This window comes from Gekko japonicus, unplaced genomic scaffold, assembly GCF_001447785.1.
Source record: "Gekko japonicus isolate JY-2015 unplaced genomic scaffold, Gekko_japonicus_V1.1 scaffold251, whole genome shotgun sequence".
In the NCBI taxonomy this organism is placed as follows: domain Eukaryota; kingdom Metazoa; phylum Chordata; class Lepidosauria; order Squamata; family Gekkonidae; genus Gekko; species Gekko japonicus.
The window spans coordinates 234,444-248,597 of NW_015161956.1; the positions used below are offsets into that span (position 1 = coordinate 234,444).

The 14,154-nt window shown below is 44.2% G+C and overlaps 1 protein-coding gene across 1 annotated transcript in view; it reads right to left on the minus strand.

Annotated features, from left to right (window-relative positions):
* Positions 1 to 13,346, minus strand: part of INO80 (INO80 complex subunit) — a 106,893-nt gene extending 93,547 nt beyond the window's left edge. The window contains exon 1 of the mRNA XM_015429521.1: positions 12,924 to 13,346. The gene's annotated coding sequence lies outside the window, so the exon portion shown is untranslated. The remainder of the gene's footprint in view (positions 1 to 12,923) is intronic.
* Between the last annotated feature and the right edge of the window lie 808 nt (positions 13,347 to 14,154).

Below are 14,154 nucleotides of genomic sequence, written 5' to 3' on the forward strand. Positions count from 1 at the left end.
GTTGCCAGAAGTCACCATGACTTCCAGGCGCGCGCACACACACACATATACCTCCCACCAAAAAAACCCTGATGTATGATGTAAAGTGCTACTTCCTAATCTGTGGGTCCCAACTCAAAAGTGGGGTGTGGCCTGTGAAAGTGGGTCCCTGGCTTTTGGAAAAAAAATTAATTTGTGCATGTATATTGTTTTTAAGTGGATCACCATATCAAGTATATTTGGATGTGTGGGCACCATACCCTGGGTTAGTAAAAAAGCAGACCAGGGGCTTGATATCTCTCCTGTCTTGGATGGGCTTATATGCCCCTTGAAAAGCCAGGTTGGCAGTTTATGGGTGCTGCTCAACATAGCGGTCACCAGAAAAAAATCTGGTGGCTGCTGTGGCTTGGAGGGCTTTCACCCAGCTTCGGTTGGCATGCCAGCTGCGCCTATTCCTGGCTTAGTTTGATCCAGCCATAGTGATACATGCCTTAGTTACACCTAGACTAGACTATGGCAATGTGCTCTACTCGGGACTATCTTTGAAGAGCATTCAGAGACTGCAGCTAATGCAGAATGCTTTGGCTAGACTGCTGGCTGGAGACAGCTACTGGGATCATACAAGCCCGAGCCCAATTCAAGCTGTTGGTTTTGACCTTTAAAGCCTTCATGGCTTGGGACTGGGGTATCTGAAGGACCGTCTTCTCCCATACATTCCTGCCTTAGAACCAGGATCACAGGGAGAGGACCACTTGACTGTCCCATCAACCAAAGAAGCTCATCTGGTCGTTACATGAGAGACGGCCTTTCCAGTGGCAGCCCCCATGGTTACAGAACAACCTCCCCTGGGGAGGTGCATCTGGCCCCCTCACTCTCAGTCTTTAGGAGGCAAGTGAAGACAGTTTTATTCATGATGGCATTTGATCAGATTTCTGCCTACCAGCAGTTTTAAATTATTGTTGTTAACTAATTTTAGGTGCAAAGTCTACAAGAACAACTTGTAGCTGTCCTTTGAAAAATAAAAAAAAGCAACAGCAGTTCAGGTCCACCTTCAGTGCTAATAACAGTGCTAACATGCAGAGGTATCTTTTAAGACAAAGAAGAGAAATAGGATGCTTTTCATCACGTGCAACATTTATTTCCTTCCCCCTATTCCTTTTTGTTATTCTTATGATCAATTTTAGCTGATCCTAATAACATAAACCTGCAATTCCTGGCTACTTGAGAGGATGGGGGCTTGGCTGAATGGGACGATAACCTCAAATTCTGGGAGAATTGCAGCCATGCAATGTGAGACACCTTGGGAATAGAGTCAGTTGTTTCAGGATTCCATGACACATAAACACCTTCCCAGCTGGTAGTAATGCTGCATCCTGAAACAAAGGTATGTACTAATAGCAAAGAATAAAAATGAATACAAGACTTATAGGTACTCCCAAACAATTCAGACATTCAAAATTAATAAAAACAGAAAAATAATACATATCACCTTGATCATCTTGCCCTTCCTCCAAGGAGCTCAGACTATATATGTATTTCCCAAGTGTGCCTCCTATATGCAGATACCTAAACCTGAAGACTGGGGCCACACTTACCCCAAACAGGTTTTTCTGCAAACTTGGGTGATTCCCCAAGTTTGCTGAAAAATCCGAGATCTTTTAAAAAAAAATGGAGATGGGGTTATTCCCTCAAAAGTTAATAAACACATGTAAGACTCCAGGCCCGCCCGCAGCAGCGGGGAACTCTGGGAGCGGCTCTGGGACTAGCCGTTGCCTGGAGCTGCTCCAGGATTGCAGGCACTGCAGCTGCTGTCAGGCTCAAAGGTAGGGAAAAGGGGTGAGAAGAAAGAGCAAGAGGGGGACACTGGCTTGGGAGGGGAAAGAAAATAGAGGGGATTGGCTGGGGGTGAGAGAAAAAGAGAAAAGGGGGGATTGGCTGTGGGGGAGAGAAAGATAAAGAAGGGGGGAGGGGCTTGGGGAGAGAAAGATAAAGAAGGGGGGATCGGCTTGGTGGGCGACAGAAAGACAAAGAAGGGGGGATGGGCTTTGTGGGAGAAAGACAAATAACAGGGGGGGTTGGCTTGGGGGGAGAAAGAAAGGGAAAGAAAAGGGGACAGACCACACCATTTTAGAGTATTCCAGTAACAATTACTTTTTAAAGGTTTCATTATAGGGAAATCAGATTGGTTATAGTTGCAAGTTCAGATTGGAGTTCTCACAGCCCTGAATATTTGCACCAGAGGATGGACAGATGAATGCATGTACATATATGAATGACGGGGGGGGGATTTACTTTTATTTACTCCTCACTGGCCTTCTAATCCCTTTCAAACACCCCCTCCCATCCTATCCATTTTAGAAGAGTGGTTACTGGTACATGCACCACTGCTTTCATAAAACATTCATGAAAAATAACAGCTTGCAGTTATGGTTATTCTTAAAACTGAGGCAAACACTTAACTCTGCAGCCAAAAGGGAAAGAGAAATGCTGATCCACAGGGAGAAGCACACAGGCTTGTGGGGCAATCCTAAAGTTCTTACCACAGTTAGGAAATTGGGCAGTATAACAACATAAGAGCAGCTGTGTTGGAGAAGACCAACGGTCCATCTACTTCGGCATTTTGTTTTATTCAATGGCCAAACAGATGTCCCAGAAGGAATACAAGCAGCACAGGGAGGCCAAAGCAGCTCCCCATGGTACCCCCTCTCCAGCACTAACATTCACAGGGTTAATGCCCTCTCAACCTGGAGGTTCCATTCAGTCATTGTGGAAAACAGCCATTGATGGATCCATCTTCCATTAATTTGTCTAAACGCATTTTAAAGCCAACTAAACATGCAGCCATCACTGTATCCCATGGCAAGAAATACTACACACTTGGTTTTGACTGAAGTAGTACTTCCTTTTGGCTGCCCAAAAGCTATTGCCCATCAACTTCACTGGGTACTCAAGAGTTCCACTATTATGGGAAGGAGAAAAAGTTCTCTCTGTCCACTTTTACCAACCACATGAATAATTTCATAAACCTCTATCATGCCTCCCTTGGTCATCTTTTCTCTACATCAAAAAGCTTCAAACTCCTCAGCCTTTCTTCACACAGAAGATATGCTCTAACCCACTGATCACTTTGGTTGCCCTTCCTTGCACCTCTTCCAGCATTAGAGATATAGCAGCCAGAACTGTATTCCAAAAGCAGCCATACCACAGTCCTATACAAGGGCATTATGATAACAGATGTACAGCCCCTTTTCAAAAACTTACTAGTGCAGAATTATATTTTTTCCCCAACAGCCAGAATTTACACTTGGGTTATCCACTTCATTGTTCACCCCAATTCTGTTTATGAACAAAATTATGGTGCACAGTGTCCACAACTATTTATTTTTTATTTTTTTATTTGTATCCCGCCCTCCCCGAAGGATCAGGGTGGCTAACAGGGGCATAAATGCCAGGTTAAAACAGTAAAACAGGTTAAAACAGTAACTAGCCAAAGCTACCACAAAATATGCTCCTGTTGTCCCTCTGTAGTCAGGTGGCCAGATGCAATATTTTATACTGAAGATATGGAGAATGATAATAGAAACCCCATATAAAGCACACCAGTATGGTGCAGTAGTTAGAATCTCAGAGCACAACATGGGAGACTCAAGTTCAAACCCCCCACTCTGTCACGAAACTGACTGGACAACTGTGGGTGAGTCACCCTCTCACAGCCTAACCCACCTTTGCAGGATTGTTCTGAGGGCAAAATGGGAGAAGTGACTATGTGCACTGCTTTCTTAGAGAAAATATATTAAAAATCAAATAGATAAATGGCAGCAAATGATATGATATGAACCATACATCTTAAAGTCAACATCAAATCAAGGATGGGACAAGACATCTGCTAAATACCAAAAACCTAGCTCATGAGAAGCTATATATACAGAAGTCTTGTTTTATCCAGGTTGAAAATATTTCATCTAGGTTTACCAGATTTTCAACAATACACTGTATTATTTCTAAAGGTAAAGAAGAAAGTAAGAAATCAATTTGGTAATATTACTCCATGCAAGAACAAATGACTATAATTCACATAAGGAAATTCCACTTTATTAAAATATTATGCAAGATTTCATATCCAAGGGCTACAATTAAATGTACAAGTAGAAGATAATATGCTGTTTCAAAACTCTTCCCCTATACTACAATCAGGCTTTTATCCAACTCCAGTTTTAGAACACATGCAAGCGTGTACAGTGTTAAAAGTACAGAAGCCTCATGAATTAAGTGACATTGTTCAGCTGGTACACAACAGATATTTTGTCAAGCTGTGACTCCGGCGCATTCCCATCTAACAGCAAATAATCAAATTCCATGTGTTAACAAGGAAATTAACAGGGTATGTGATCTCACACAAGCCCCTGTAATAATCAGGCTTTGAATATGGACTGTACGTTGTCTAAAATATACATTAGTTTTACAGAAAGAGGACTGTTTAGAAGAAGGGTTGTTGTTTTTTGCCAATCCAATCATTTATTACAGCAAAGCCAAAGTTCACAACAGCAAAATAGGGTTGCCAGGTCCCTTCTGGCCACCAGCGGGGGGTAGGGGGTAGGCTTGCCAGACCCAGGCTAAGAATTGGCTTGCCAGATCCAGGTTGGGAAACTCCTAGAGATTTGGGGATGGAGCCTGGGGAAGACAGGGAACTCAGTGGGGGTACAATGCCACAGAGTCCCCACTCCAAAGCATCCATTTTCTCTGGGGAAACTATCTCTGAAGTCTGGAGATGAGCTGTAATTCCAGGGGATCCCCAGGTCCCACCTGGAGGATGACATCCCTAGTGCCAATCCTTCATTGATAGCACATTCTGGAAGAGAAGGATGTCCAACTCCTTCTTCTACAAATGAGATTACAGCCTCACTAACTTCGTGACAACAAGGAAAAAATCTAGAAAGGTATGAACTTGATAGCCAGTGAATGAATGTTTCAGTACCTTGAATAATTATTCAACAGCCCTTGTACACGCACTAGTGAGTTAATACTGGCTTCTGTAAGAGCTACATTGCAACATAATCACAAGCATTTGCTTTAAGCATCATTATGTGTTACTAACTTTTCCTTTTATATGGCAGAAAGCATAACCAAGTAATAGTGCATCAATGATAATATAGGTCTCATCCCCTCTCCAATACAAAATTTCTATATAAGACTTATCACAACCTGAGTATAACATTTCTGGTCCAACAGTGTTGCCTCAGTATTTTTCAGAGTGGCTTTTACCAAACCAAAAAGTTCTTTAATCACCATACTGGAAAAAAACCCAAACTATTTCCCCCTTAAATTGCTTCTGCATTAAATTGCTTCTGCAATTTAAGCACAAGTACTGCAGCTGTTTCAGTAAACAGAGGACTGCAAGGAACTGATTGTTAGCCAGAAATTGAAACTGAAAATGGTATTTTGTCATTTTAAGGTTAGCGTTTATGTCTGCAGCTCAAAGTATTAACAAAGCAGCTGAGTGAGATATAACTATTTTAATAAAGTTTTTTAAAAGAATGAATAAAAATGTTTAGTACAAACACATTTTACTTTGAAGTATGCCATACTGTAATTATTATTGCGCTCTTACTATGGAATCTGGGATAGTTGGGTCTAAGTCCCACACTCCTCAGACTTCGGAAGGATATTTAGAAGTAAGTCTCATGTTATTCAATGGGACTTACTCTCAGCCTTAGAGAGGCCTAGAAAAGAAAATTACCAGATTCAAGTGTCATGCAAAACCATGCTTTAATTGAACTATGATCAATGTGATCATTCAAATGTGTACCACTCTGGTAACAATACTTATTTGGCATCTATCAAACCAGAAAATGAAACTACAGTGTGAAGCTGGTTTATTAACCAACTACGGTTTTGCATGACATACAAATGTGGGCAGTTTGGCTGAACCCTGGCTTGTTCCTTGATGCTGCCCTTGCCACAACGGAGGCTGAGATACCGGCCAAGTCTCTGCAGGAAGGTGGTAGAAAGCATGACAGTGATGACACCAGCATTTGCCAAGAGAATGCAGGATTTCAGTGAGCATTTGTGAGCATAATTCTAGGTCCACAAACTATCTGCAGTTAAAATAAACCATAGCTTCATGTTATGTCTGAACTAGGATTGCCAGCTCCAAGTTGGAAAATACCTAGAGATTTTGGGGGCGAAGCCTAAGGAGGGTGGGGTTTAGGGAAGAGAGGGTCTACAACGGGGTATAAAGCCATAGAGTCCACCTTCCAAAATGGCTATTTTCTCCAGGTGAACTGATCTCTGTCACCTGGAGATCAATTATAATCAGAGATCTCCAGCCAACACTTGGTAACCCTAGTCTGAACAGTCACGGCCAAACTGCAGTCCTGTGTTAAAGACCACCTGTCACATACATGTAGAAAAGGAGGTGGACCAGAGACTAACTCCTCCAATACTCTACTGGTGAGTAGTTCCATTGACTGAGGGTACTGATGCTGACTGGATTTCTGTTTTATTTTGGTACAACAGATTAACAGGGCTACTCATCTAGTGCAATCCTATGAACACTTTATTTGATAATTAGTTCCACTGGGTTCATTGCAGTTTATTTCCAGGTAAACATAGATAAGATCTCGTTACCCATCTCCTCTCCCCAGCTGTAAAATGAAAATTCAAGTAACTTATTTTGCAGAATTGTTTGAGAACAACTGCTCTGTTCTGGGGTTTTTTAAAATGCATTTGTTGGGATTCAGCTGCTGTTTATTAGTCCATACCTACCCCAAAAAGGCCTCAAGGCAGCAGTTCAGGGTTTTATAGATTCAAGTGGGTAGCCATGTGTGGTCTGAAGCATTAGAACAAAGTTTGAGTCCAGTAGTATCTTCAAGACCAACCAAGTTTAATTTTGGGTATAAGCTATCATGTACATGCACACTTCTTAAGATCAGAGGTTCCCAAACTTATTTGGCCTACCGACCCCTTTTCGGGGGGGGGGAATTACTCAGCGCCCCCCTGGACATCTACCTTCAAGAAGTGGACAAAAAGATGCAGTTTGTGGATCTGCACTTGGATCGTTCCAGCCCACCTGGATCGTTCCAGCAACCCCCACTTTGGGAACCAGTGACAGATTCCCTCAAGCCTTACATACAGGTAGAGAGAGGGTATGTGGGGGGGGGGATTAGTTGCCAGAAAGGGGTAGTTAGAGTCAAGATGCATAGCTAACACGGTGATAAGTATGCATTTTTTACCATTCAACATTTCCCCCCCAAGACAATGAATATATTCCAGTTTTTAATCAAAGACAAGGGAAGAGATTAGCTTATAACAGCCCAGGGTCTTAAAACATTCAATAAACTTGAAGGAAATCAGACTACCAGTCCAGACCAAAACAGTCATATAACATTCTGCAACAGAATATCAATTTTGACATAATACAAGAACCAAAGTAGATTCTACAATTCAAATTTCCATATCCCAAATTTGGAAGTATTGATTCTATAATTCTGAATCAACTGCATGCTGACACACAGCAGCAGTGCCCTGTCACTAACTTTATATAAATCAAATAAAAATAACCTTGTGGTAGAGTGGACAATGCCCTGTCCATAACAGCTTCTACACAAAAAATAGACAACAGATTTTTCAGAATGATACTGGGGAAAAGTCCCTGGTGAACAGCTGAGGACAGCTATGAACAGCAATTATGACACAACTGGACTAAAGCCAAAAAGATGTGTGGTTGTGGATGTGAATGGATGCAAAAGGTAAGTCCAAATCTGTTCAATGCATATAATAGGAAACAGAACATGTGAAGTATGACTCAAGGTAAGCTTGAAATTATAAAATGAGAAACTGAACATTTAAACATTGCAATCCTGAGAGTGACTGAACTAAAGTCGACTAGAGTATGACTCTTCCAGACAGATATTTAAAAAGAGTTTTCCTTGGGAAAGTACAAACACAGAAGAAATGGCGTTGCTCTAATAGTGAGTGAGCAGTCAGGGGCTATAATGCAAAAACCGATCCAATAATATCAGACTCCACAGAAAGTCTATCAAGATAAACATCCTTCAAGTTTATGCCCCAGCTAGAGATGCTGATGAGGAAGAAACTGAAAGCTTTTATGCAAGTGTCCAGGAAGAAATTTATCATGCACCTAAACAAAATGTGCTGATAATCAAAGGTGACTGGAATGTGAAAATAGGAAACAAAGTAGAATCAAATATTGTTGGAAGATTTGGGCTAGGAGCACAAAACGAAGCACAAGGGCAACTCTTACAATTCCATGAAGACAACAATTTGTTCATTGCAAATACATCTTCCAGGCAACTGAACAGACGATTGTATATGTGGATACCACCGGACCACCACTACAGAAATCAAATAAATTACATAACTGGAAGCAGAAGATGGAGAAGCTCTATTCTCCCTGCTACAACATTAATGCCCAATATCTAATCTATCTTTTCTGGGGAAGGTAACTGAGTGAACAGTGGTTGAGCAGCTCCAGGTTTTCCTGAGACAGCTGCCATGGACCCTTTTCAATCGGGCTTCAGGCCTGGCTTCATGACCAAGACAGCACTGGTTGCTTTGGTTGATGATCTCCATTTACATCTGGGTAAAGGTATGTTGGTGCTGTTGATCCTTCTGGATCTATCAGTAGTCTTACATACAGTTGACCATTTGGTCCTGATCGATCACGATGCCTCTCTGGGAATAAGGGGCACTGCCCTTAGTTGGTTCTCCTTGTTCCTCCAGGAATGCTCTCAGAGGATCACTATCTGGGAGGCAAGGTCTTCCTGACGAGACCTGTACTGTGGGGTCCCACAGGGCTCAATCTGATGTGTGTGTGTGTGTGTGTGTGTGCATGCACACTCAATTGCTGAGTTCATCAGGAAGTTTGGACTTGCATGCCATCGATATGCTGATAACACTCAGCTCATCCTCCCACTGGATAAGTGCCTGGATGCAGTAGTCCAATGGTTACGGGGGAGGGGGAGCTGGCTGAAGCTGAATCCGTCCAAGACGGAGGTCATGTGGCTGAGAAAGACTGAGATGCTAGCTGGATGGTCACTCCCAAGACTCAATGGTGTTCAGCTGACAGCTGTAAAGAGCTTTGGGGCATGGCTGAATTCTGCACTATCATTGGATATACATGTGTCCATGGTAGCACGTTCAGGGTTTTTTCACCTATCCCAGGCCCACCAGCTGGCTCCTTATTTGTCTGGGTTAGACCTTGCCACATTGATCCATGCAATGGTCACCTCCAGATTGGACAACTGCAACTTGTGCTATGTAGGGCTACCCTTGAAAATGCTTTGGAGACTGCAGGCGGTCCAGAATGCAGCTGCAAGGCTGCTGACTGGAACACACTGGTCAGCTCACATTACTCCAACTCAGAGGCAGCTGCACTGGTTACCAATTAGTTTCCAGATCCAGTTGAAAGTGTTGGGGTGCTAACCTTTCAAGCCCTTAACAGTCTGGAACCGTCCTACCTACAGGACCACCTCTCCCATTACAACCCCCTCCCCATGCTCCCTTCGGCCATCTTCTGGGGCCTCTTGCAGGTGCCTGGCCCCAGGATGGCTCAGTTAGCTGTCTCTAGGGGAGGGGCTTTCTCAGTTGTGGTCCTTACCCTGTGGAACGCACTCTTAGATGACAGTTATACCCTGCCAGACTTGTTTAGTTTCCATAGGGCATGCAAGGCCGAACTGTTTAGGTTGGCCTTTGAAAGGTAACCACATATTTGGGCTGTTTTTATGAGAGTATGGTGATAACCATATATTTTAATAGTTTAATATATTAATGTTAATATTTTATATTTGTTATTTGTTTTATGTTGTTTTTACCTAATTGGTTTTAATGCTGTAAGTCACCATGAGACCCTTTGGGTGAGTGGTGGCTAAAAAAAAAATCCAATAAATAAAGAAATAAATAGTGGTAAAAAGGTAAAGGTTCCCTTGCTCGAAAGCCAGTCGAATCCGACTCTAGGGTTGCGGTGCTCATCTCTGTTTCAAAGCCGAAGAGCCAGCGCTGTCGAAGACTAAACACCAAGGAGCACGGAACGCTGTTACCTTCCCACCAAAGTGGTACCTATTTATCTACTTGCAATTTCTTGCTTTCAAACTGCTAGGTTGGCAGGAGCTGGAACTAGAGACGAGAGCTCACCCTGTCTTGCGGCACCCGGGTCTCGGACTGCTGAACTACTGACCTTCCACAGCCTGCAGTTCAGCGTCTTAACCACTTGAGCCATTAATTGTTACTGTCAAAGATTAGAATAAAGCTGAACAAATACACCAAAAAATCTGAAAAAAGGAGATGTCAAAGACAGCAGCAACTATTAGACCATCGTACTAACTTCTCATGCAAGTAAAGTGATGCTCAAAATCTTACAACAAAAATGGTTACCATTATATGGAACAAGAAATGCCAGATGTTCAAGCTGAATTCAGAAAAGGAAGAGGCACTAGAGATCAGATTTACGGTAGTTACTAGAGCATACAAGAGAATTTCACCAAGAAATCAGCTTGTGTTTCATAGGTTACAGCAAAGCTTTTGATTGTGTCGATCATGAAAAGTTATGATTGATTTAAAAGAAATGGGCATGCCACATCTGATCGCTCTGATACGCAACCTGTACTCCAAACAAGAGGCTACTGTTAGGACAGAATGTGGACAAACAGAATGTTTCCAACTGGCAAAGGGGACAGACAAGGATGTTTTTATTGCCCTGTCTCTTTAATCTATATGCAGAAGATATCATAAGGAAAGATGGATTAGATTTAGATGAAAGTGGAGTAAAATTGGGGGAAGCATTTGAGATATGCAGATGACACCACATTATTGGCAGAAAACAGTGAAGGCTTGGAATGACTATTGATGAAAGTCAAAGCAAAAAGTGCCAAAGTAGGATTACAGCTGAACATCAAGAAAACAAAAGTAGTGACTACTGTGGATTTACACAACTTTAAGGCTGATGTGAAGAAATTGAAATTGTTAAAAATGTTCTATTCCTTGGTTCAATCATCAACCAAAAGGGAGACTGCAACCAAGAAATCTGAAGGATTGAAACTGGGGAGGGCAGCCATGAAGGAGCTAAAATTATCTTTAAGTGTAAGGATATTACACTGGCAACTAAGATCAAGATAGTTCATACTGCAGGATTTCCTATTACTATGTATGAGTGTGAAAGTTAGACAATAAAGAAAGCTGACAGGAAGAAAGTTGATTCATTTGAAATGTCATGTTAGGGAGAGAGTTTTACTGATACGGCGGATGACCAAAAAAAGATGAATAAGTGAGTTCTAGATCAAGCCTGAACTATCCCTAGAAGCTAAACAACTAAACTGAGGCTATTGTACTTTGGTAATATTATGAGAAGACTCACTGGGAAAAGACAATAATACTAGGAAAAGGTGAGGGCAGCAGGAAAAGAGGAAGAGCCAATGTAACACGAACTGGTTCAATAAAGGAAGCCATGGACCTCAGTTTGCAAGATAGGACATTCTGGAGGCCATTAACTCAGAGGGTTGCTAAGAGTCAGAAGTGATTTGATAGTACCTAGCACACCCTCAGCGAGGGTAGATAACATAACAGAGATAAGTAGTTAGTTGCTGTAGATTTTCCGGGTTGTGTGGCCGTGGTCTTGGCATTGTAGAACCTGACGTTTTGCCAGTAGCTGTGACTGGCATCCTCAGAGGTATAACACAGAAAGATGGACGTTTTGCCAGGAGCTGTGACTGGCATTCTCAGAGGTATAACACAGAAAGATGGAAGAATACACCATCTTTCTGTGTTATACCTCTGAGGATGCCAGTCACAGCTACTGGCAAAACGTCAGGTTCTACAAGGCCAAGACCATGGCCACACAACTCGGAAAATCTACAGCAACTAATGAACTCCGGGCCTTAAAGCCTTTGACAACATAGAGATAAGTAGCATCCTGAAAGTCTCTGCACAACAGTAGGAGTTCTCAACTCAACTAGCAGCCTGAGCACGACATGTTAAGCATTAATCAAACTCCTCAGTCACAGGTACATCTATACAATGATCACTGAAGTATGCCAGCATCAGAGGGACCAAGGCAGCAACAATCTTACTATGCTTCAAATAATAGTAAGTTTTTCTAAGAAACTATGGAAACCCACATCTTTCGCTGACAGCACTTGATGACTACCAGTCACTAATTTCCAGTCACTGTGGATGACCCAGCAATCAGGCTTTTCGTTTTGCAGCCAGGAGTGCCAGCTACTGGCACAGCACCTATACCAGACCAGACTGCCAATCTCCACTTGAAAGTGTGCCAGGAAGATATACCTGTTATAAGGCCTGTGCGCTGCATGTCCTACGTGATCATGTGTTAATTTTTTCAGGTTAGACACCAAGACCAACATCATGCCAAGGATAGTTGCTCTTTATTTGATTTTATAGATGATTGACAAGTATACTAGCATACTGGTCAGGTGCCCTCCTGAACTCGAAAACGAGCTACTGTTTTGTCACACGCCTTTCACCACGCATCGGTGTTGTGCCACAGCGGCACTCTAGCTAAGGCGGGGTTGTCCAACCCAACCGCCGAGCGCCCGCTTGTCCTCAGCTTTCGTGGGCTGCACAGGGCGCACGTGTACTACTAAGGAGTCCAGTGTGACTGTCACACCCTCGCCCGCCGGTCCGAGGCCAAATGGTGCCCCAGGCCCCACCTAAGGCGACCTTCTTCGTCTCGTTGAGGTGTCTTGTAAAAGAGGGGAGGCTGGCTGGGTCCCGCCCCGCCCCCTCCGCGCTGGGGTGTGTCCCCCCCCCCAAACAAAGGAGGAATAGGAGAGGGCCTGTCCCTTTAAGAGAAGGCCTTCCTACCGGGGACGCTGCTGCGGGAGTTGGGAAGGTGGGCGATTGAGGAGGGGCGCCGGGGCCTGTCCCCAAGTGTCCCCGCTGCGCTAGCACCTGCCCGGCCTGCGTCTCACCTGGGTGCGTGGCACGGCTCGGGCCCAGAGTGACTCCTGGGTTGCCCGCTCCGCTCGCTCCGGCCGGCCCTGAGCTGCGTTGCCTGCGATGGCGCTGCTTGTGTACTGCCGCGATGCCTCTCGGCTTCTGCCTCGCCAAGATGGCGGCCGCGCTATTGCTGTTGAGGAGGAGGCGGCGGCTGCGGGCGCTGGGACGGCGGCGGCGGCCACTTTCGCTCACTGAGAGGAGAGGAGCAGGGACACGGGGAGCCATGGCGGGGGGGAGGAGAGGCGCCATGGCCAGGCCGGAATAATCGAACTCAGCACCCCCGCCTGGCGCACGGAGCCCCAACCCAGAAACACTTTCTGGCGTGCTTTGCCGACACCTCTGCCTGGCCCCTGAGCCCGCGCCCCGTCATCGTCCCCCCACAAAGAACCCACAAGGACCCCTCTTGCATCGATTCGTTCCTTGCTCGACTGGTAGAGTCTGGCACTGACGGAAATTGCCGATCGCTTTCGGCCGAAGAGAATTGCGTGAGTTAGCAGTTCTCGCGCGAGGATGAACAACTGATCGCGATAGTCAGGTTCCAACGGGAGGTGTATGGAAGTGACGTTTAACTAAGGGTGGGGGTGGGCGCTGGGTGGGATGTGGGTTAGGATACGTAAGACGCCGCCCTGGGACAGATTCACGTGCAGTCGTTAGAACTCCCCCCCCCCTCTTTTTAATTCTGTGCAACAAACATTGAAGCGTGATGGCGTTAGTGACTGCAGTACTCTCTAGCTGTCCTGCATTTGGTTTTTGGCTAGATCTTGGGTATGCTGCTGACCTGGCTTAACACAGAGGCCTTTCCAGAATTGTGACGGCATCGTTCTAATTTTCTCCTTTTGCTTTTCTTTCTGCGTTGAAAGGAGAGTGTGTGCGTACGCCTTATGTGCTATCTTGACTTACAATTTATAACGAGCCTATGAATTAACGACCTCCAAAAAAGATCTTAGCAATCTTACAAACTGATGGCCTTGGCTTCTTCAATTGAGTCAATACATCTCATTTTGGGTCGCTTTTACTATTGCCTTCAATTTTTCCTAGCATGGTCTTTTCCAGTGAGTTAAGGGTCGAAGATGAGGCAGAGTGGTACTGTTAGGTGAGGAGAGGGTTTATTTGTCAAGAAATACTGGAGGGGGAGGGCAACAGTCCAGTGGAAAGTGAGTGAGGATAAGGGAAGGGAGGACATATTGTGTTTAGAGTCTGCTA